At 42.9% G+C, this 23,914-nt stretch overlaps 1 long non-coding RNA gene across 1 annotated transcript; it reads left to right on the top strand.

The window, feature by feature from the left end:
- Positions 1-7,467: 7,467 nt before the first annotated feature.
- On the top strand, positions 7,468-9,115 carry LOC135493947 (uncharacterized). The gene is made up of 3 exons (XR_010448324.1): positions 7,468-7,540; positions 8,407-8,470; positions 8,752-9,115. It is a non-coding gene; the product is annotated as an uncharacterized LOC135493947 (long non-coding RNA).
- The last annotated feature ends 14,799 nt before the right edge of the window (positions 9,116-23,914 follow it).

The following is a 23,914-nucleotide window of genomic DNA, read 5'->3' as shown; positions in this document are numbered from 1 at the left end:
TACATGATGATCAGAAGATGCTGCGGCTTAGAAATGCACTGGGATCAAAAGCAAAAGCTCTAGTAGATGATCTGCAAAATTTCTCATCGGCACAGTATAAAGAAGCTCTCAGGAGACTTGACAGGGAGTACGGTACAGATCAAAGAGAAGGAGCACGCCTGCTTGACAAGCTACACAAGTTCCCTCCAATCAAGGAAGGAAAAGAGAAGGTTGAAAAACTCAAGGAGCTACTGAATGTCCTTAACACGACCATATCATTTATGCAGTCAGCCGACAGAGAAGCAGAACTGGGTGATGGTATGATGCTGTCAGTAATTAAGAGCAAGATTCCTGAGAATGACCTCTTCCTGTATCATCAATGGAGAGAGCAGAAAGACCAAGGCCACACGCTGATGTCAATGAGGGATTGGCTGGAGCAGCTGGTCGAAACCAGGACCATTGTGCGAGAAGCAATCTATGGATTTGAAGACAGAAATCCTGGTCAAAATGAGAAGCAGCCATGGAAAAGGCAAAAGGAACTGGGAAACAGCAGGACTCTAGTCACTATGACAGCTGAAAAGTCTGACAAAGAGAAATGTACGATTTGCCAGTTTTACAACCATCCAATGACGGATTGTCGGAAGTTTAAAAGGTTGACACTAAAAGACAGATGGCAAGAGGTGAAGAGAAAAGGCCTTTGCAGAATTTGCCTTCGTCAAGGACACATGGGCAGTGACTGTCCACAGAAATCAACAGATGAAAAGAGCCACTGGTTGCTGAGACCTAGTCAAGAAGTAAAGAAAAGTAAAGAGTTGAAAGAAACGGCCACCAAAGAGAAGAAGAACACAGAAACTGCATCTCCAGAGAAGAAACAGCAAGGCCCAGAGAAGAAACCAAGTCCAGGGAAAGGAGGGGACGCGATAGCTACTGTAAATACAGGCAGCACCATCTCATTGAGGACAGTGCTAGTTATCCTGAGAAATGGGAGCAATACGGTGCAGACAGTGGCGATGTTAGATGATGGGTCAAGCTCAAGCTACATCTTGGAAGACATAGCACATGAACTAAAGCTGGAGATGAAAAATACTACCACCAAGACAGCCACAGTATTTGGCGATAGGAAGGAGACCTACAATTCCTGCAGAGTAACAGATTTCTTCATTGAAGATTTGGAAGGAGAAAACAGTATCAAGCTGAAGGGCCTATGGACACACCCAGTATTGGTAGGAAAGGCACCGGTAATTGACTGGTCAGATGCCTCTAGAAAATGGAGTCATTTAGCAGATGTCCCTTTTGTACCACAACCAAGGAAACGAGAGATTGGCATTTTGATAGGGAAGAAGATTGGGAACGTAAAGACCAACCCTCCAGAAGAAAACGGATTTTACATCCCAATTTTCCCCGTAAGGAAAGAAGAGAGGGAGACAACCAAGGTTCGGATGGTACTTGACTGCGCGGCGAAATTTGAAGGGAAGAGCCTCAGCTCTGAAATCTACCCAGGACCAAAGCTTTTGAATGATTTGGTTGATGTCCTCTTGCGATTCCGGAGATATCCAGTAGCAGTGAGTGGAGACATATCAGAAATGTTTTTACAGATAGAGCTGAAACCAGAGGACAAGAAATTCTACAGAGTAATTTGGAATGGAGAAATCTTTGAGTATCAGAGAACTGTTTTTGGTGATTGCTCTTCACCATACAAGGCCAACCAAGTTATACAGAAACACACTGAGAGTCACAAAAAGGATTTCCCAGAAGCTGCCGACACTATAGAAAACGCATTGTACATGGATGCTGCCTTAGATAGTAAATGTACCCCTGCAGAGGGGCGCCAAGTCAGGAGGGAGTTGTCAGAACTGTTGACAAAAGCTGGGTGGAAAATGAGAAAATGGATATCCAACAACCCCTCAGTATTGGAAGAGATAGCCATCGACGAGAGGGCCTCATCTGTCAACCTGGACCGAGACCGAGACCAATTGCCTGTTCACAACGCCCTTGGAGTGGTTTGGATTGCTGGTGAAGATGTTTTCACATACAAGTCTAGCGTAGTGGGACAAGAAGAAACCTTTTCAGCCACGAGGAGGGGTCTGCTCCGGTGTATGGCCAAGTTATTTGACCCTCTAGGATTGCTGGACCCGTACAGGATAAGGGCATGGATCATTTATCAGAAAACATGGGTGCACAGTCAAGAGTGGGATGCGCCGATTGATGAAAACCTAGCAAAGGAATGGTATGCATGGGTGACGGAACTCCAGAGTCTGAGCAGCATCAAAGTCAACAGACACATCGGGATGAGTCGCGGTCTCTCTACAGAGCTACATGTTTTTGGAGACGCATCCAAGGAGGCATTTTCCACCACAGTCTATGCCAGAACACAGATGCCTGATGAGACCTTTCGTGTGAGGCTGATAGTGGCAAAGACGAGGCTTTCACCATTGAAGACGGCATCAATCCCAAGACTAGAGTTATGCGCCGCTGTCTTGGGGACGATAATAGTTGAAAAAGTCAAGAAGACACTTGAAAGTGGACGAGATGCTCAGCCCTTGAACGTCACGTACTGGAGCGACTCCATGAATGTCTTGTACTGGATAAGACGTCCCGGAAAAGAATTCAAGACCTACGTCGCAAATAGAGTTGGTGAGATCCAGGTGAGAAGCTCAGCCGACCAATGGAGGCACGTACCTACAAAGCAAAACCCAGCAGATCTACCCACCAGAGGTCTTAGTCTTGGAGAATTAGCTGAATCTCAGCTCTGGTGGGAAGGTCCAGATTTCTTGCAGCAAGATGAGGACAAGTGGCCCCCCAGAAAGATCCCACTTCAGGATGACATCATTGAAGAAGAGAAATCACCAACTTTTGCCATTGTAAAAGAAACAACAGGAGAGGACCCAACCAAGTTCTGCCTGCATCCAAGTCGTTGGAGTGATATGAATCGCCTTGTCCGGAGGATTGGCTATGTCAGAAGAATAGCCCAGTGGATGCTGAAGAAGCCATTACCTCAGGGAGCCAAATCCGGGCGGGGAGAACTTTCCCCTGAAGAAATTCAAGAGGCTGAAGACTGCTTAGTGAGACAGACTCAAAAGGAGAGCTTTCCAGAGGAGATTAAAGACCTTGCATCTGGGGAGAAGAGAGTCAAAAGGTCAAGCCATTACTACTCACCCCTTTCCTCGACAAGAAGAGACAACTGCTCCGTCTTCAATCACGTTTGGAAAGGGTTGATTGCTTGAAAGACAGCGCTAAGTTTCCTGTGATATTACCAAGAAGAGGAGATGTAACCAGACTGGTTGTACAGAGAGAGCATGACAAAGTTGGTCATCCAGTGGGAAGGGAAGCCACAATCCACCAAATAAGGCAAAGATATTGGATCCTGAAGACCAGAGAAGCTGTGAGAGAATGGGAAAGAAATGCTCCAACTGTATCCTGCGAAGGGCAAAACCTGCTCAGCAGATGATGGCACCAATCCCAAGATTTAGGTTCAGTCAACCTTTGAGAGCATTTTCAAAGTGCGGCATCGACTTTGCCGGGCCTTTCTTCACTAGACAAGGCCGAGGAAAAACCCAAGCCAAGAGATACCTCGCAGTCTACACCTGTCTACAAGTGAGAGCGGTCCATCTTGAGCCCGTATATTCCATGGACACGGATGGGTTCCTTATGTCTTTTTCCAGAATGACGAGTAGAAGAGGAGTGCCCGAGGATGTCCTCACCGACAATGGGTCCAATTTTGTAGCAGCAGAGAGAGAGCTGAGGGAATTGGTGGCAGCCATAGACTGGAGCGCCATTGAGAGAAAAACCGTTGGCTATAAGAACACCGAAGGTATAAGATGGCGGTTCAACCCACCGGGAGGACCTCATTTCGGCGGGACATTTGAAATTATGGTGAAGGCTGCAAAAAGGGCTCTGAAAGCCATCATGGGGAAAGCAGACATCTCAGATGAAGAATTCCATACCTCTGTAGTAGAAGCTGAGGGGTTAATCAACTCCAGACCCCTGACACCCCCCAGTTCAGACGCTGATGATGAGCCACCATTGACACCAAACAGCTTTCTACATGGCCAGTTGGGAGGCCAGCTGGCGCCACCGACTACAGACGTCATCCGATACAACCCCAGAAGAAGATGGAGACATGTCCAGAATCTGTTGAGACACTTTTGGCAAAGATGGCGGCAAGAAATCCTCCCCCGGCTCCATAATCATCAGAAGTGGCTTTACCAAGAGAGAAATTTGCAGCCAGATGATCCAGTACTGGTAGTAGATGACAAACTTCTGAGGGGTCTGTGGAAACTTGGACGCATTGCTGAAATCCACCCTGGAGAAGACAAATTGGTACGTGTGGTAACGGTGAAAACTTCAAATGGTGAATACAAACGTCCGGTAACTCGAATCTGTCCACTGGAGTTTCCTGCTGATAACTAAACGTGCAAGGAAGGAACTTTTGAACACAAGTCTTCCATCAGATTGTACGTCATCCAGTTTTCTAATGGAAGAGTCTTCAAGGACGCTGAAATCGCCGCTGATCACGATCGTCGCCATAGTAGTATCTTCAAATCGCCAGGATATAAAATCAAAAGTCTGTGTGGTGAGAAATTATTGACAAAAGAGATTTTCCAGGGTCAAGGCCAATATGCATTTTTTGGATTTGGTCAACATTTGCTTTTTGATTTTTAATACTAAACAGTAAACAGTTATACCTGTCATTCTCAGAAGAGAAGTTGAAAAAATTAATTGAGCCTTGTCCAGGAGAGTTTCTCATGTCATGAATTTCTCTATGTGTTTGGCTTAAGCCAATGCTAGTATTCTGATTCGAAAGGATTGTGAAATTTAGACAAATGGGAGTGTAATTTCCTTCCATTGCCACTGCACGTGGTGCATTTTAGAACTGTGAGTTACTTGTGGCATGTGAGGGTGAAATAGGACACTCCAGTGATGCCAAGACTGACACAAAAGGAACTCCTAGTGTGTGATTCATCGGAAATTCTTCCTGCCTTCAGTATAAGCCTGATGATCCTTCTCAGAGATTAAAGTGCAGCTTCCTCTAACTTCTGATCCTCTCATAATTAAGATAAGATTAGCAGTTGTTGGTTAAAAAAGGGTTAACGCCTGGATTCAAATAGTTACCACTTCCAAGTTTAATGTTTACATTTATACTCTGCTTTAATTTGATTTACTCTGGGTTAAAAAGTTGAAACTTAAAATAAGATTTTGAGATTCTTTGATTATAGAAATATGTTGCTATAATTCACAGTAGATAACTGAGAGAAATGTTTATTTTGGACTGTCCGGGTGTCGCTATGATTTATTTGAAAAGGGATCATATCGAGAGGAGGGGAATGTGGATGAGAAACCGGCTAGGTACCGTATGGTCCTTATAATTCCAAGACAATTTTTGATTTAGTTACTTGAATGTAGACGGCGCTCGGGTTTTGGCACGAGCGCTAGGATTTGCAACACGTTGAAGAATAAAGTTACAATCAAAGTTGAAATTCTCGTTGTTGGATTCATGGAACAATTACACCTGTGTGCACGTATAGATAAGATCCGGATGCAAAGAATTTGAGGGCGACCAACACCTGTGTTTCCACATTCAGGCTATGATTTCTGTCCGTGTCCCTCATCAAATCATCCCTCACCAAGTCACAGATGAAATGTATGACTTCAGAATTGAATCTGTACTTTTTCTGCAATTTTATCTCACTAAATTCCTCCAACGGCAATGGTCTGTGGCGGAAATTACGCTGAAATCTGCGATTTTGGGCTGGAAAGTCCAGGAGCAGCATCCTGTGCGCAACCATCTTGGATGATAGAGCAGACGACAAATGCTAGCGGTGGCTTAGCAAGGAGATATCGGTGCCCCCTGGGCCCGCTAAATATGACCAGATTTAGCAGGGAGATAATGACCCGCTAAGGAAAAAAAAATTTGAACAACCCAATTAGCGACTCGCTAAAGTTAGCAGGGGTTTATCCTGTACCTAGCCAGTCGCTAAGAGTTAGCGGGGCTTTGAACAGCCCAGCCAATATCATCAACACCAGCAGCTATAAGTTCCAAAAATAATGATATCATGTGTCTGAAATTGTAAGAGCTTATGGCCGCCGTTCGCGTGCTTAAATGTGCGTATTCCACACATCTATTCTAGGTTGGATTGCATGAGACGATCAAACAAACAGAAAAAGCTTGACGTTTAAACTAGGATATAGGAATCTGAATGTCCCGATTTAATTCTAGAGACACCAATATCTTAGAGTTAACTGTTCAAATGTATCCGAAGCACAAATAAATTCGAACCAAGTAGGAAATAAAATCGCATCGTACTAATCAAAAGCTCTCCGCAAACGAGCAACTTTCATCACTGCGACCTACGAGCGAAGCCATAACATCAATACGCTAATTGAGATTGGAAAGTAGCAGAAGATCGATTGGTTTAATTGCAATCAATCGTGATGTTGTAATGGCCACACTGCGACATATGCGAGTATCGCTTGTTTGTGAAGCTCCGAAAGTGGCTTATATCATGATTGTTGAATTGCTGTGCAGTTTGAGTTGAGATCGCTAGCATGATGTCAATAAGAAAGTCGGCGTGTGTTCGCCACTTTCCCCAAACAGAAGTAAGGTTGGATTTCCTGTCAAGTGACATGTAATGACCGATCACAACCCCTACTCTATCATGGCCGTGCTTACAGCGCCGAAAAAGCGTCATAGCTATCATCTGATTGGTCAGTAGCTGACAGGCCCCAAATTGCTTCTTGCAAAGTGGCTAATGGAATGTTTCATTCACGTTATCGGACATCATCACCCTGGGGAATCACTTCCCAAACTGACCGAGTTTCATGTTTATTCAAAGCAAGGAAGGTCTTAAAGACTTACCGAATATCTCGTTAGGAAAACATATGGTAGAGGAATTGGAAAATGTGTGCATTGCAAGAAAAACAACCAAATATGCGCTCATTTATAAATTTACTCAAACATGTGTTCATCAGCCAAATAGAAAAATAAAACATTATAAGCACTGAATATTGAGGTAAATTATCCCCTGGACGCAAGGGCCCAACGCGCCGCGTAGCGGCAAAAAAGCGAAGCTGGCGAAACATTTATAACGGGTCACCGTCACTTATTATTGGACTTATAGCGCATTTACGGGGTTGCAACTATTTTGCTTTATAGTGTCACCAGGAAAGAAAAGCATGCGACCTAACGCCGATCTATTTGTATAAAGTGATAATCGGAAGGTATATAGTAGGAAATATCAATAAAATAATCATTCCATTTCGTCTTTTGAGGGCATTTTTGATTGTAAAAAATATATGTGTACGTCACCGTAGTCTCTGCAATGATAATTTTATCAGATCAGTCTCGCGCAAGTAGAAGTTCTTTACCTGTTAGTTCTTCACTTATTAGTCTCAACGTCTGGCGCAAAGCCAGACGTTTTCCATTACGATTTCACTACGATGTTTGACAAGAAGGAGCAGTGCGCGAGATATGCTAATGAGCAGACTTCCCTCGCTTGAGTTTCTGAAGAATGTTCCATATCGCGCTAAGCTAATCACTACTGATTATGACAGGCGTGCAACGGTAGGTATCTGCTCCCCAACTTCCACCCTAATACGGTACAATAAGTTACCATTTGATGGGAATGGGACAATGCCCTCACTGTGTATGGAGTCATAGGGATAAGAAGACATTATTCATTAGTGTTGGTACAAGTGATTTTGCCCAAAAAGCATGCGCATTCAAAAAAAAAAATATGCAAGGTAATCATGTACATGACCATGACGACGTGCAGAAAGTGCACTGGCCAGTGCATACCCTATGGCTATGTACTAGCAAACATGATAAACATGAACAACATCATTATTCATCGGCAGTTCATTTTACTCCGAGCTTTTCCTGAAACATATAGCCATGATGATTAGGCCTACCATGTACCATGACCAATAACAGCACTAGATCATGTAGATGTCAACAAGTTCACATGAACCGTATAATCCCGCATGGCGCATGTGGGGCATGCGTCTTAACCAAAGCCCCAAAATCACTTGTTTTGGTCTATTTCAGTTTCACTTGTGTTTCCCCCGTCTCCCAGTCCATAATACATTTACAGTTTACAATCCCCGATCATGGCCCAACAAAAGGTCATCGGTTGACTAAAGGAACACAACTGTTCAATGTATTTATAGTTGAATGCGATCAAACTACGTCTTTTCAATCGTGGATTGTAAATTTAACCCCATGGGCCTAGGGAAGGCCCTATAACAATACTTTCGACACAGTTATTATCTCCGCTGCCTCCACCATGTTACACACAGTGCTCACTGCTGATTCTAAAATGCGCCACCTAGTCAAAACAGGACATATGTTCTTCTAGGAATAGATCTCTTTCCAATATTTCGTCATTCCACTATCGTCATCACCTCATCATACTTTCATTGACATTACAGGCACACATCCACAGAGCACTCTTCAAATCATCTACACAGTGGTTATCCAACTAGGATTATAAAGGTAATTTCTTAGCCCCGCACAGTGGGTTTCAGTCTTGATAAAGGGGCACTATCCAAGATAAAGTTACAAGAAGTAGTCAATAGGGGTCTCTCACCTCTCACTGTATGTCCACACTATTCACGCTTGTACGAGGAATACATTCAATGCTGAATCTAACAACACCCAGTGCCCTTACTCTGTATATTAGTCACTGGAAGATGGCCCATTTCACTCCTTCCTTCTAATTCACCTATAGTCTCATTGCAAACGCCTCAGTTCTATGATATCACATTCACTTTCAGCTGTCATGCAACGCAACAACTGTGCTATCTGCCATCGCACATCAACGAAGAAGTGCAGCCGCCCACATTCCACCTCACGTCTGTCCGACCAGCTGCAATCCTCGAGGACGCCCCACTGTACCACGATTTCACTACGATGTTTGACAAGAAGGAGCAGTGCGCGAGATAGGCTAATGAGCAGACTTCCCTCGCTTGAGTTTCGGAAGAATGTTCGATATCGCGCTAAGCTGACCACTGCTGACCATGACAGGCGTGCATTGGACTGGTACAGGTTGGAATTGAACATTGAATATGCTGGTGGTGACGCTTTCTGATGAGAAGTTGGTCGTGACTGATGCAGTATCCTTGGACTTGTCCACAGCATCGTTCAATCATTGCTCTCTGAGCTGCCTTGATTCTGTACTTACCCAAATACTAAGACCAAAGTCTGTTGACTGTCCTTTAAGAGAGACTGGCGCCATGCCTAGAGATATGACTGACCCCTATTGGCAAATTTGTATGACTTTATCTTGCCTACCTAGCTGCTGCCTATAGTCTCCCTTTAACTGCGGAACACTTCAAAGTCGATAAAATACCATGTTCCACCTTTTAATGTGTTCAGACCGCCATTTTCAAAATAATCGAGTCAGGACACTGCCTTCTAGTCTCATAATAAATTTTGCTTTCCTCAATAATAACATTTCTTCTTCTTCAATGCTTTCATCATTCCAAACTTCTCCTCCTCGGACTTTTACAGGGGTACAGTCATGGCAATCAAAACCCAAATACTGAGACCAAATGCCTGTTGACTGTGCTTTAAGAGAGACTGGCGCCATGCCTAGTCTCTCTTAAAGCACAGTCAACAGACACCAACCCCCTCAGACTCAGAAACCACAAACGCCCAACCCTTCCTGCTACCTTAATACTTCTGGGTAACTCTAAAGTGCACACTCGAAATCAGATCATACTTGGCAATTTCTTCGCTGCAAACAGAACATGACGGCGGTGGATGTTCTCTCCATACGATGCAATGAGCGCAATTCTCTTTGATGGGAGACTCCAACCATACACTTTTATCACATTATCTTGATTTTTTTCATCTCGCAAGTCGGGCAAACGCGACAAATCGAAAGGTTCGTCTGATTCTCGGCAAGCTGGTGAATCGATTATTCAGGGTGACCATGTATACCATAGTATAGAATACACTGCGCACTAACCCATATGTTGCCTCCGAAGAGAGTGATTGAAATATACCACCATCAATCTTAATAGTCGCGGCTCTGGGGATCTCATCCGTCTGGGCTAATGTGCCGCCGTATTGTTTTTCAATGGAAATTCACGAATCTTTCATTCGGCATGTTAAGCGTTTCGTTTGACTCGTAATTTCAGCATCGATGAGTTTGTCCGGAAGCGTGCGTAGGTTTCAAAGCTATGAATATTTTAGCACTGTGTAATGATGGAATGTTTCCAAGCGATTACAAAACAAATGGATGCGGTTTCTGTGTCTTGAATCACGCTATAACCAAGCAAGCGCAGCTAACATGTGAAAGGGGTTTTAAGAACTTCTTTTGACCAGTTTTGAATCGCATTCTGCTTGTCGTTTGTCGATTTATTCGACCCGACTGTTCATGATGATCTGTTGTCGGCGTCGTCGTCGTCGTCGTCGTCGTCGTCCTCCTCCTCATCCTCATCCTCCTCCTCCTCATCATCATCATCACCATCATCTTCAAGTTCCCTTAACCTAATTGGGACTATATGTAAAACCACTCAAGAATTGGCACACATTTTTGACCAGTCTGTACATGTTTTTTTCTCTCAAATCCTTTATTTGCCCGATCATTTTTAGACATTTTAAACTACGCCTTTACTACAGTATTATGAAATTCAAGCAACATACTACAAAATCTCTTTCCTTTGATAAGGGCAAGGTCCGAGCCAGCCCAAAATTTATCTTGTACTGGCAAAACAAAATATTGCGCAGATATGAGATACCCGTATCGATTCGTTAATTTCAGTACACCAAGGTAAAATCGATACGGAACGTCATGCCTGCGTTATTTCCGATTTGTCGGAACTCCCTGTTGGCAACTGGCCTTGAACCAGAAACAGCATTCATTAGGTACCGGTGACAAGATAGCGTATAGCTGTGGTCGTTTTGATATTGGCCCATTACGCGGTAGTCGGTGTCAAAGCACATCGGTTGTTGCACCCATATTCACCGTGGTTAAAGTGGTACGCTGTTCGTAATTACTGGTCATGTTGTTGGTCCAGTAAAATGGAAATGCACTGAATACACAATGCCGTAGTGCGGAATTATGCATACCAATTTGTAGAAACCAGGTACTTGTACTTTGTATAATAAATTATTTGTATACACATCGCCGTGTCGAAATTTATATCCAGTATGTATTTAAACAATTTGATCAAATATCACGACCGGCCTTTATTGAGTATTCCCACAAAGCGTCTCTACTCTCGTTCATCAATCATGGAGATGACATTTCTTCAAGCCGCGTTACCATGGTAACAGGCCTATGTTGGAATACATGTATGTGAAATCAGGCCAAATTCGGATAAATTTATATATTTACAATCGGCATTTGTATCAAAATGAAAATATTTGCTTCTGTTGTTGTGACTAAAAGGAGCAACTCCGGACACAACTTAAGAGAGTATATCTTGAACAAAATACATTGTATTTTGTGAATTTGAACAAATTAACTTCAGATTCTCCATAAGACTGCACACAGAATTGACGTTAAAACATCATTTCTGTTTGCACTCTAATAGAGAATCTGAAGTTAATTTGTTCAAATTTTTAATCATTTTGACTACAGTCTGAAGAATTTATGTGGCTACCAGCTACACCAAATTGAAGTTTACGTGGTGAAACAAATTGAAATATTATTTTTTCCACTTTCCCAGAGACTTGTTGCTTTCCCCGTGCAAATCAGATAGTTATCTCCGCAGCGAGGCAAAGTGCCTGCTGTCCGATGCGATATTGATTCACCGGGGTGATATTAATATTCGGAATGATGATCCAGTAAAGAGATGGAGACAGTATATCAATAGACCTAGCTCAACTGCCAATAAACCGGGATGCCAATATATCTAGACGTATGAAGAATATCTGTCATTTCCGATAGATAATCAATATGTCAAATTGCTTTGGATAATATGAAGGACACCATTCGGTTTGAGCACAACTAATTAAAAACACATCAAAACACAATCCAAATTAAGGCACGTGTGTCGCGCGCCCTACCTCACGGAGCGCCCAAAATGTCGTGTTTGAGAGTCCGTCGGTGCCTACGCCTAAAAAATCGGTTATTTTTCGTACCAAAAAATCGGTGGCCACGCCAAAGATGATGGTTGCATGCACAGCAACATGTTCTGCGCGCTCATGGTGTCATCATATTTTCGTTGGACATTGACATTTGTGTATAAACATGTGCAGTCCTACCAGAAAGTAAATGTCCATAGATTTTTTTAAATATCACAGAGATAGAATAAGATAATGGAATGCGGTTTTCAGCAGAGAATGGTATATCTAATTGGCCTTGTATCTGTTGTATTTGGACCCTGCTAATCCTTTCTCTTCATTATGTAAAAGGCACTTCTGAAAATGTCCAAATAGTAACTTTTTTTAAATATTTTATTTTCGTTCTTTTTCACAACGTATGGGTGAACTATGATCCAACAAAGGTTTTTTGCTTTCATTACTAGAAAATTCCTGGTAAATTCTTCATTTTGAAGACTAGTTTTAGCTCGCTACAGGTGATTGTTTTTTTCAGACAGCTGATGACCTTTGAGAACACCCCTCATGATTAGCAATGCAGTCAGTCCGGGCCAACTCAGCTCATACATGAAGGATTGGGGGTCTTTATCAAAGGTTATGGAAGAGAATTAAAAAAAAATCATAAGCAAAAATGTGCATTTGTCATGACTATCGAACACACTCTATGGAATTGCAAGTGCCAAAAAATGATGGTCATAAAGCACAGTTCATGGGGTAATGTGATTTTTTGAAAAGGCACATGAAATAACAAAAGTGATTTTTTTTCCTTTTTAGAATTGTCTATTGCATACTCGCAGACTCCGTAGCGACTCAGATTTACTACTTGTGGTACCAGCTACGCGCTGCGTAACTTTTGGGGACCGAACTAGGAAAGCTATGGAACAATCTTCCCTGTAACATACGGTTAGCAAGTAACATCGGCCAGTTCAAAGCACTCCTTAAGTGTCATCTTTTTAGGGAGTGTTTTGCATTGTAAAGCGCTCGAGAATATGCCTTGCATAATTCGAGCGCTAAAGAAATTCTTTTATATATACTCTTATATATCTTATATATATAATGAAGGGATGGAAATGGGTGCATCAAAATACAACATATGTATGACCAACTAGATATACCATAGTCTGCTGTAAAAAAACCGTATTCAAAGATCTTATTTTATCTCTGTGATCTTTTAACAAAACGGTGGACATTTGCTTTCTGGTAGCACTGTACATGAACAGCTGGAGACTCGTTATTACACTCATATGCGGCATATCCACTAAAACTATGTGACACAAAACTACCATTATAATTTGTTAAATCCGCTGTATCCGCGGAAGCCGCGAAGACAGTTTTTCGACAATCGTTGGTGGTCGGAGGTTCACTTTCATTGGATAGTGGTGTTATGCTTTGGTCAATGGTTCGATTCTTATGATTTCTTCTTCAATGGGAATACAGCAGAACCTCTCTTTTAAGGATACCCTTGAGACAAACAAGAACTGTTCTTAATAAGGAGGCTAAGTGTGATGTAATGCTTTGGTCATGTGTTCGATTCTTAAGATTCTCTCTTTAATGGGTTGGTGTAGTGCTTTAACAGGTCATTGGTTCGATTCTGCAAATTTACTCCTCAATGGGGTGGTGTAGAGTTTTTAACCTCATTGTGTATCAGATCGGAAGTAGGGTGAATGTTGCCTTATTTCGTAGATTTAGGAACAAATGGTGTCTCAAAGCAGAGGTAGGACGCTCAGAACAGAGGTTTTGAGTTCATATGGTGTCACAGATGGGTGGTAGGATGATTTGTGTCTTGGATCCGAGGTTTTGGATCACATGGTGTCTCACAGCGGAGATAGAGTGGTTGGTGTCTCAGATCAGAGGTTACGGATCATATGGTGTCTCAGATCGGAGGTAGGGTGAGACACAAAGCACCCTACCTCCGATATAAGACGCCATGCGATCCAAAACCTCAGATCATAGACACCATGCGCCCTATTTCTGATCTGAGACACCTTTAGGCCCAAAGCCTCCGATGTGAGACACCATACATCCTACCTCCGATGTCAGACACCTTTAGGCCCAAAGCCTCCGATCTGAGACACCTTTAGGCCCAAAACCTCCTATCTGAGACACCATACCCCCTACCTCCGACCAGTGACACCGAACTTAATCAGTGCCTGTGTAATAGCCTTAAATGTCCCCAAGGAAGAAGTGTTCTTCGCTATTTGTATGGTGATAGATTGAGGAAGAGTTATATAAAGACCTATAATATGCGATACAAAAGAGATGAGCCAGATTCCAATCTTGACTCGATTGGCATTGATTGTACGGAGAGAGCTCATAGAGATTCCAGAATGTATGTTCGTAATATTTGCAGCCCCCAAAAATTATCACATGACGACGAACTTCACACAGTAGACAAGGATATATGGGAACGCTATAACAAGTGAAAGTTGTTAGCTTGTCTAAATTGTCGTCTGCCAATGATTACAGGACCATCATTTTTGGCGTGGCCAGCGATTAGCAGGGTCAATATGTAAAAAATATCCCCTTACCCCAAAGAAATTGAAACTGCTTTACCAATGGCTGAAGCAGATGAGAGAGCGTCGCCTCGCAGTCTCCGTTCTCGACATTCAAGATAAGGCGTTGGTAGTGTGGCATAGCTAGTGGAATGAGTTGGCCCAAGATGTCAGAGAAGTGATTCAGCATTGTCGCCCTCAGCTATGGGATTTCAACGCATCCATAGGCTGGGTGGAGTGCTTGAAGAAGAGGCGCCACGTGTCCCTACAGAAGGTGACCAAGAATACAACGACCGTCCCCGCTGATGCTGTTGCAAGGATCCAGACCTTGTCCGAGATGCGGTTACTGGGACCATCGATTGTCCTGTTTGACATGAGAACCATGTAGACGGTCAACACCACGGGGGAGAAGGCCATAGACGTCCGATCATCCAGGTCCAATACCAAGCTGGGAGGCACCGTCACCCTCGCATCGCAGTCTCTTGAGCAAATGTGCCGGCGTACATCAACTTTCCCAGAAGAGGTGTCATCCGGGTGTTTGCAGCCCTCCAAGACAACCCACCAACAGATGGAAAGATTACCCAATCGGAAACTGGTTGGATGAGGGAGGAAACGGCGCACCACTGCTTAGATGAAGTCCTATCACCCCACGTCACCGACAACGAGGCCGACCAGTTCCTGTTAATCGTCGATCATAATCGGGTCCACCGGACAGAGAACTTTCGGACGAGAGTCCGCAACATGAGAGGCAGCCTGGATTACGTACATGCTGGTTGCACATCCCTCGTACAACCGTTAGTCGTTGCAGTCATGAAGTCCTTCAAATGTCACGTACGGCGACAATGGAAATCGTGGAAGAAGGACCACACGGACGAACTAGGAGACTGCTTTCACATCGGCCTGAGAGACGTGACCAACACCATCAGAGATGCCTGGAATGGTGTCGATGAGGACGTTATCATCAACGGCTTTGAACATCGTTTCGACCAAGGCCAATCAAGCTGGACCACAGGCTATCTTGGAGGAAGAAGAGGAGGCTGTCGTGGATGGCCCAGAGTTCGTGAATGTAGTCGAGGAGGACATTGTGATGGACTAGAACTAGAATTGACTGTGGGTGTTGTGAATGATTGTGGGTACGATTCTGAACGCTGGACAATCTAATAATTTTTAGTCCTTCACTGATCACTTCGGACAAGACTGTACATTCCGAAGGATGTTCGGTTTTTCCTTTCCTTTTTAGGCGCGCGCACCGTCGTTTTTGGACCCCCAAAACCGACATTTCAGGCGCTCCGTCGCGTTAGGCGCGCGACACACGTGGGAGTGGGGGGGGGGGGGGGGAGAAGTTGGTTTCTTAGCCCTTCCTTGGACACATATTATTATGACGATTTTTGACCTTGATCGCAGGCTGGACACGATTGGGTCGGAATCCGGCCGAACTCCGATCGAATTTTGTCATTAACAGTTTTAGAGTAACCCATTAGATCATTGTCTTTGTTGAAAAGCCACACATCAATAAATAGAGTCATATAATCATACTCTGGACAAGTCCCGAAATACATTTATTATTCCTTACAATTCTCGCCAATTTCTGCATGTCAACCAAATCGGCTTGCCACTTCTGTTGATCAATGAAAGATGCCACTATTTATAAAAATGTAAATTTCTTAATGGCTAATTTATGCAGTTGGTTAGTTGGCGTGATGTCGAGAAATTCGTTGAATTCTTTTTGCTTGGTGAGTTTCTAATCTTCCTCGACCTGTTTCCACAGCTTACTCAACAAACTGTAAGCCACTGGACATTCGTGATTGTAAAACAAATATCTGGGGATTGTTTTGCTATAGGCTTTTAGGACTTCCATGAATTTTAGGACCACGCATTCTGCTAGAAATCTATTGGTAAAACGAGTCATTTGCTAATTGATATAATTGCTGGATGTTATACATGCGCAGCTATAACCGGAAAGTTTTGCTGCATTCCCCAATGACAATGGCATGGCTTAGTTGTTTGAAAGCGTTCCCCACAGTTGCAAATGTCTTAGCATGTTATGGTATTCCTTGAAAACGTAATATTCTGTGCTGTAGTTTTCCCTTCTAAAGTCATTGGGTGTTGCTGATATCTGCTTGACACGCGTGTACGTTACCGAACGCCAGTTTTGAAAAGCATGCTCGCCATGCTAAACACACGAAAAATGCTTTTCCCTTTTATCTGAAAAGACGGGTTTGTACAATCATTGTTGACCCTATTAGGCAAAAGCGGCTTGAAGAAATGACAAAAGGTCTCAGGAAAAGAGGTTACCCAAGGAAACGAATTCAAAACGGAATCACTACGAATCAATACGTTAAAGAGGTCCAACCGCGAGTCCGAAGCCCCCAGTAGTGACATCTGCGACTTTGTGACGTCACTACTTCCATATAAGGAAGATCATTTCCATAACCTTACAACTTTGCTCTCTATGAGTTAAAATTTGCGAGCAGCAGGTGGATTCCCCCAGCCAGAGTACTGTCTGCTGTTTCCATTATGGGTTACATAATCGGCAACAAAGATGCCAGTCATCTGGTATATGAATAAATAAACAAGCCAAAGGTCATCAATAGTTATCTTGGTCAACCGCCGCCTGGAACCACGGCTGGAACCTCGCCAACGCCATCCATTAACGCGAGGGTCACGTGAGGGCCTGAGCGGGTCATCAAAGCGGTTCCCAGCACAGTTCAGATGAGCCCTTGGAAGAGGCTAATTCCCCAAAGCGCCAGGGACCTTCATTAATGTTCATGTATTAATCATAGATCATGTGATCCTACGTCACTGACGGGAATTTCAACATAGAAGCAGGAAAACGGTTATGACTGTGGGGTGTTTTCCCTTGCCTTTGCGATATCAATACTGCATGATGATCATCCTGAGCACATATCATATACCAGCAATTCTACTGTTTTCAGACATCACTTGCAAAAGTGTCTTGCAAGCAGAAAGTTTGTGCCCTTCCCAGCATGCAATGTACCTTGTAAGAAACGCATGACCAGGTGAACAATTGTCGACAGAGTTCAGTGGATTTTTGACCCTTAATAAGGGGGGGGGGAGTTGATACTTGTACCAGAGGCAACTTGCTGAAGTCCAATCCTGTACTGTAGGATCTAGGTCTGCTTTTCGAAGGGGTTTGCATGGTTTTTAAAAGTCATGAAAACTTTGTGGACCTTATTTGCTGGTAACCAAATTTATGATATATATTTATATTTGCATCTTAGAATACTGCCGACAAGATCAAACTGTAAAAAGTGACCACAGTAATGAATGTTGAACTATTGGAATAAATTGCATTCAAGAATATAATTTACTTACTGTTGTTTTTTTTCAAGTTACAACAGGTCTTGTACCCCAACTGGCCTTCAGTAACCCCGATGTGAAAATGGGTATCAAACTTAAGGTTCCTAACACCTTTCACCTCCCAGTTACAAGGCCTTGAGTTCTAGATACCTTACCACTGGGCCACACCCAGATCAGGAGTCGAAGATTATTCCCTGTGGTTGGGCAAACCCCAAACTCCCCAAACTATCCCATGATATAAGAATTAAACCCATATTTTACTCTGCGAACAAAGCACTAAGATGACCTGTCAATCTTTTCATAAGAAAATTTCAAAAACATTGGATACCCCCAAACTTTTAAGCATAAACAACTACTTGAGTATACTATAGTACTTCATCCATGTAGATTTCTAAAAATATCAGTTACAGGAACCATGTGACATTGTGGATGTAAACAAATGGCACGTGATCTCATTGATAGCGTATAAGTCAATATGATGTCATACATGAATATTAATGAAGGTCCCTGGCGCTTTGGGGAATTAGCCTCTACCGGCCCCAGAAGCGATCACTCTCTGCGGACGCATATGTAATCCGCCTTCGAGAACGAGAAGACCTGCCCTAAACCTGATGACGTCATACACAAGAGTTTGCCAATCTCGGTGAATTGGTTCTCGGAACGGGATAGCGAAACCTCACTATTATAACCCATGTTGATCACACACAAAAATGCACTGCCGCAGAATCGACCAGTACTAAATGCTTCATTAACTTGAGCGCTCCTCCTAACCTTGATAACCGTGACTACCGCCATTTCCCGGAGTATTGCTTTTCACGTTGTATCAAACCGCTACTGACGGTGAACGATCGGCTTATTCAGGTGGAAAGAGCAATTGACGAAGTGGCTTGCAAGGAACCGATTGATGACAGGTCCAGATGGCCCTCTTTATAATGCGATCCATAAGTTGTAGTGATGACAGACGATGTATGTCTACCCAAACATGTGGTAGTGACATACCATACACGAATGCCGTTAAAAGGTTGATAATTTGGACCCACACGCAAACCAGAGAGCTGGCCTTTTTTCCCATCGTTCCTTGTAAATCCCTTAGCCACTGACTGACTACCTAATTACAAACCTATTCATCCGTTATCTCTACGCACCAGATTGGTTAAACGACGGCGAGTGGGTTTAGCTTTAGCGACGAAACAAGTAAGATTATACCCATACTGGCGTATATCCACATTCGTGATAATGTAAGCAAAAACAAGTAAGGATAAGCATGATCCGAGAAAAGGCTCATTGCGAAAAGCTGCAATTGAGGAGAAGAGAAACTTAATGGTGTATTTTTGTTTGTACGGCGTATGGCTTAAAGGCTCCACTTTGGAAATTTTTTATTTTATTTAGTGACGAGGCACATTTCGACCCGGCATCAGCCCGACAGTCTAATGAGCAAGCGCAAACATCCCTGAGTCTAAACAACATGACTACATTATAGGTGGTGCGCAATATAGAATGAAATTGATATATTTACACCGCAAAATCCACAATATTTGTTCTGATGCGATGGAAAAACATCGTCTGAAAAGGTGGGCCCACGCCTAAAAATTCAGCAGTCTTATAGCATTTTAAATGTCAAAACCAAGCTCATTATAATGCCTCGCTGCACGGACAAGGAAGCTTTATCCTACCTCCGTACGCTACCACTCGATACCTGGGGATCCGCAGGAAACATTTGTCTTATGACCTCTATGATTGCCCGGGGTCGTTTGACGAGAGACGATCGGAAATGTATTAAGCATTAATTGATTTGTAGAGCAGTAGCATTGTCTTGAATTCAATACGTTAACAGATTAGAAGCAAATTTTCCTGAAACCTATACAAAGTAGACGTTGTGGCCGCGAAACAGGAGATGAATTTAGTATCCAAATGGGGACTCGGAAATGCATTGAATGTTCCGCTACAGTTACCTCTCGTGCACCTGTGTGACTGTACGCTATGGTTACATCATGAAGTTAGTGGACAGTCATGACAGTGTCCAGTTGTAATCATAGCGGACAGTATACCAGCTATAACTGCATTTTAAGTCACGTTATGAAACACTTCAAGCCAAATGCTTGTTATAACATCTTCCTAGTGGTGTACATGCTACACAATGCAGCACGTGCAATGATAATCACAATTTAGGCAGATATAAGCGCAATTTGTACTCTTAATTGGGCGTAGGGCTACAAAAACACTGATTTCACTGCTTAGGTAGGACAGCTTAAACCTATTAACAGATGTTTTTGAGCTATCTTCTAGAAATACGAACCAGCTAATCCTCGTCGAGTGCCATAGAACAGGAACTATTCGCGGTTGAATCTGCCTGTGCTTTCAATTTATTTGCTGTCGTCTGCTAGCAGCTTCGGTAACCATAGCATACAGTGATTTGCTGACACTGTCCGAATCCCCACACTGGAAAGACAGCGTTTGAAAATTATGCTTTGACGGCATATTAATGCCAGGCAGATCTAACGCCCCGTTTTCATTTTGCAAAAGTTTACCAGAAATTAACTTCTGGTAGTCGTATGAAGCCACTGATAATGCTTGTTTAACCCATCATTTTCAGTGTAGAAGTATTAAAATACCATTTCAATTCAGTGGCGTTAGCAAGAAATACACTTTTTTCCAAGCATTTCTTCTTTTTGAAATGCCATTTTGTTGTTGTTTTTTTACATGTGGTGTTTAACAAAAGGACACTTCATAATCAAATGCACTATGTATACTGCACAAAAAGTCACCATATTACCTGGCACAACCTTTCCTTCCGCTGAAGACAGTGTCATACTCATGAGAATAGATAAATCAGAAGAGTTGAAACATCACGTTTTTAAAGTATCATTTCCATATTATACATGAAGATAGTGATTGTCGTTGTGTCTCCTGTTACCTACCCTCGGAAGTATTCGCAGCTTGGCGATCTCACAATGGTGACTCTGCCACACTTCCCTTTATCCAGTAAGATCCAAAAAAAATGTTATTCACATTTTCCGTACTGGAGTAAAACTATTATAAATCAGAACAGAACATCTCTTATTCGGCCCAGAGGGTCAGAACCTGAGCATTGACAATGATGAGGCGACAGCTCTTGAGACATATTTAAGGCTTGGTAACCATGAAGCATAATTTATCACAGAATTGCAGTTCCTCTTATTAGGGCAATGTGTTTAATCTAGAAATGATTCAACTTGATGCCACGAATCTACCGGCCATGCCATTTTGTATCAGATGTGTCTCCAGCGTTAGAACATATTTGTTTACTGACTATTGTATCTTAACCAAAAGCAGCAAATGCTGCTTCTTAAATCCCGCGTTCTGTTGCTTTCGCATCCTGTTAGAGAAAAACAGCCACAACTACGATTTTGGATTGGTTATGAACTGTTCTTAAAAGCCGGTCCAAGAACTTGGTAACCAGAGATTAAAATAAAGATATAAACAATCGACTTGATTAGGGTACGGATGTTAACATAATGATGAACGATAGAGATACCGAATGCAGGAACCTCATCCTGGAGAATCAATTATCCAGACCGCCGATAATCTTATCAGGCTTTCTAACTTACCGAGCAGCCCACTCTGGATAGAGGGTTTCTTTTCTGCGAGTTGCGAGTTGCGAGATGGATTTGCGAGTTGTGAGTTACATTTGCGAGTTGCGAGTTACATTTGCGAGTTGCGAGTTGGATTTGCGAGTTGCGAGTTACATTTGCGAGTTGCGAGTTGCGAGTTGGATTTGCGAGTTAAAAATGCCAGATGCCTTCTTTCAATTCCAGTGTCATTAAATGGGTCTAAAAATGTCAAACTAGCCCAAATCGCAAAAGAAAACCCCCGGGTAAATCTTTTCTGCGAGTTGCCAGCTGAAATTGGCAAAGCATGGCCAAATGCCCTTGTATTTAGTCATGTATGGCCACACTGGTAGGATGCCTCATATCAGAGATGCCCCCTCTCATTTCCAGTGTCATTTATCGGGTCTAGAAATGGCTAACTAGCCCAACTCGCAGAAAAAAAAACACCCTGGGGTAATTCTTTTCTGCGAGTTGCCAGCTGAAATTGGCAAAGCATGGCCAAATGCCCTTGTATTTAGTCATGTATGGCCACACTGATAGGCAGCCTCATAGCAGAGATGTCCTCTTTCATTTCCAGTGTCATTTATCGGGTCTAGAAATGGCTAACTAGCCCAACTCGCAGAAAAGAAAACACCCTGGGGTTATTCTTTTCTGCGAGTTGCCAGCTGAAATTGGCAAAGCATGGCCAAATGCCCTTGTATTTAGTCATGTATGGCCACACTGATAGGCAGCCTCATAGTAGAGATGTCCTCTTTCATTTCCAGTGTCATTTATCGGGTCTAGAAATGGCTAACTAGCCCAACTCGCAGAAAAGAAAACACCCTGGGGTAATATTCTTTTCTCCGAGTTGCCAGCTGAAATTGGCAAAGCATGGCCAAATGCCCTTGTATTTAGTCATGTATGGCCACACTGATAGGCAGCCTCATAGTAGAGATGTCCTCTTTCATTTCCAGTGTCATTTATCGGGTCTAGAAATGGCTAACTAGCCCAACTCGCAGAAAAGAAAACACCCTGGGGTAATATTCTTTTCTCCGAGTTGCCAGCTGAAATTGGCAAAGCATGGCCAAATGCCCTTGTATTTAGTCATGTATGGCCACACTGATAGGCAGCCTCATAGCAGAGATGTCCTCTTTCATTTCCAATGTCATTTATTGGGTCTAGAAATGGCTAACTAGTCCAACTCGCAGAAAAGAAAACACGAATGCTGTGTAAGGTAAAATCGGGGAAAAGCAACCACCTTTTTCACTATCACCTCGATTAGGCCTACACCTTTAGATGCACTAAAACCTGCAAGGATAGTGTAGAGTGGCATGTCTTCTAATGATAAAACAATGCCTGTGAACGCATGGTAAGACTGGTGATTAGGGGTTGCTTTTACCCCAAAGCCAAGAGGTAAAAGAAATATGTACATGTATTTGAATTATAAATTTGGGAAATATTCAAGAGAATTTACCATGATTTGCTGATTTCAGCAGGCAACTCGCAGAAAAGAATTACCCCTGTGGATTTTCTTTTCTGCGAGTTGGGCTAGTTAGCCATTTCTAGACCCAATCAATGACACTGGAAATGAGAGAGGGCATCTCTGATATGAGGCATCCTATCAGTGTGGCCAAACATGACCAAATTCAAGAGAATTTACCATGATTTGCTAATTTCAGCAGACAACTCGCTGAAAAGAATTACCCCTGTGGATTTTCTTTTCTGCGAGTTGGGCTATTTCAACATGTTTTGCCCATTGAATGGTACTGGGAATGAAAGAGGGCATCTCTTATATGAGGCATCTTACCAGTGTGGCCAAACATGGCCAAATTCAAGAGAATTTACCATAAATTGCCAATTTCAGCAGGCAACTCGCAGAAAAGAATTACCCCGGGGTTTTTCTTTTCTGCGAGTTAAACTAGTGCAACATTTCTAGACCCAATAAATGACACTGGAAATAACAGAAAGCATCTCTGATATGAGGCAGCCTATCAGTGTGGCCAAACATAGCCAAATTCAAGAGAATTTACCATAAATTGCCAATTTCAACTGGCAACTCGCAGAAAAGAATTACCCTGGGGGTTTTCTTTTCTGCGAGTTGGGCTAGTTAGCCATTTCTAGACCCAATAAATGACACTTGAAATGAGTGAGGGCATCTCTGATATGAGGCATCCTATCAGTGTGGCCAAACATGGCCAAATTCAAGAGAATTTACCATAAATTGCCAATTTCAACTGGCAACTCGCAGAAAAGAATTACCCTGGGGGTTTTCTTTTCTGCGAGTTGGGCTAGTTAGCCATTTCTAGACCCAATAAATGACACTTGAAATGAGAGAGGGCATCTCTGATATGAGGCATCCTACCAGTGTGGCCAAACATGACCAAATTCAAGAGAATTTACCATGATTTGGCAATTTCAGCCAGGCAACTCGCAGAAAAGAATAACCATGGGGCTTTTACCTCTTCTGCAAGTTGGGCTAGTTCAACATTTTTTGGCCATTGATTACC

This window comes from Lineus longissimus, chromosome 9 (genome assembly GCF_910592395.1).
Source record: "Lineus longissimus chromosome 9, tnLinLong1.2, whole genome shotgun sequence".
Taxonomy (NCBI): Eukaryota; Metazoa; Nemertea; class Pilidiophora; order Heteronemertea; family Lineidae; genus Lineus; species Lineus longissimus.
Note: the sequence above shows the minus strand (reverse complement) of the source record. Positions and strands in the feature narration are given on the sequence as shown.